At 48.8% G+C, this 1242-nt stretch overlaps 1 pseudogene; it reads left to right on the plus strand.

Moving 5' to 3' along the window:
* Window positions 1-396: 396 nt before the first annotated feature.
* On the plus strand, window positions 397-513 carry LOC136659801 (5S ribosomal RNA; annotated as a pseudogene).
* The last annotated feature ends 729 nt before the right edge of the window (window positions 514-1242 follow it).

Raw genomic sequence — 1242 nt, forward strand, 5'->3', positions numbered from 1 at the left:
TTGGACTTTCTCATATCTCAAAAATATGAACAAGATTTGCACATTTTATCTTCTGTTATTTGCAGCTAATGAGTTTCTATGCGAGAACAAAGTGCTTATTTCTGGCCATCTCGTGCTTAATGATGTCACTTTCTGCTTAATGACATCACTTCCAGTCCTCAGCAGGTACCATGAATGCTAACTTCAGCCCACTGTATGAAATGAGTTTGAGGCACCTGGCCTAAAAGGCTGCTGCCAATCAGTGAGGGCAGCACCGAGCTAGAAAGATCTGTCTGACTCAGCAGAAGTTCACTTATACTCAGGGCACAATCCTAACTGTGCCAGCCTCCGGGTGTCACAAAAGTGCTGTGAGGCACATTTGCACCACCTGGTAAGTCAGAAGGCTGGTGTTCAGAAGGCAGCAACTGTTACCCTGCACATGTCTGATCTCGTCTGATCTTAGAAGCTAAGCAGGGTCAGGCTTGGTTAGTACTTGGATGGGAGACCGCCTGGGAATACCGGGTGCTGTAGGCTTATACCATAGTCTTTCGAGACTGAAGGTCGCCAACCAATGGTGTATAGATGTGTGCCAGCCTCTGGAGGCTGACTTTGGGGCCCCTATGCTAGTAGCAAGGTAGGTAAGCACCAGCAGTGGGCCACCAATGCAGGGATCTGGGGAGGATGTTCTGGGGGCATCCCAGGAGGAGGGCTGGCAGTGAGTGAGCCATGGGTAGACCAGGGCCAGCCGGGGTTGGGGCCAGGATGAGGCACTTAGGCTGGATCCTAACCCTGCTTCCATACGGCCTGACCTAGAACTGGGCTGTTCAGATTTGCACCACCTCTTTAGGGGCTCCTGTGACATGAGTTGAGGTAAGGAGAACTAATTCCCCTTGCCCCAAGTTGTGCCTCAGGCAGCTCAGAATTGGGCTGTCAATTACTTAGGTCACTTACATGCTACGCTGAGATCCTGACTTCATGCACATCCATGCATGAACCAGTCACAAAGTCTGCTTTCCATTGACTGTACACAGCTTCATTGTCTTTGGCCATGGACACACTCAAAAATAAATTCTCTAACCCCCACCCCCCACCCCAACTAGCAACACACACCTTTGGCAGTTCACAAGAACTGGCCACAAAAGTGAAGTCAAGGAAAATGTTTAGCAAATAGTACTTGTGCCCAAATGAATAATCAGCCTGCAGTTGATTAATTATTCCATGTAGTCTGAGATAAGGTCAGAGGCACACAGGAGATTTAAGCAA

The sequence above is a fragment of the Tiliqua scincoides genome, chromosome 8, assembly GCF_035046505.1.
Source record: "Tiliqua scincoides isolate rTilSci1 chromosome 8, rTilSci1.hap2, whole genome shotgun sequence".
Lineage (NCBI taxonomy): Eukaryota > Metazoa > Chordata > Lepidosauria > Squamata > Scincidae > Tiliqua > Tiliqua scincoides.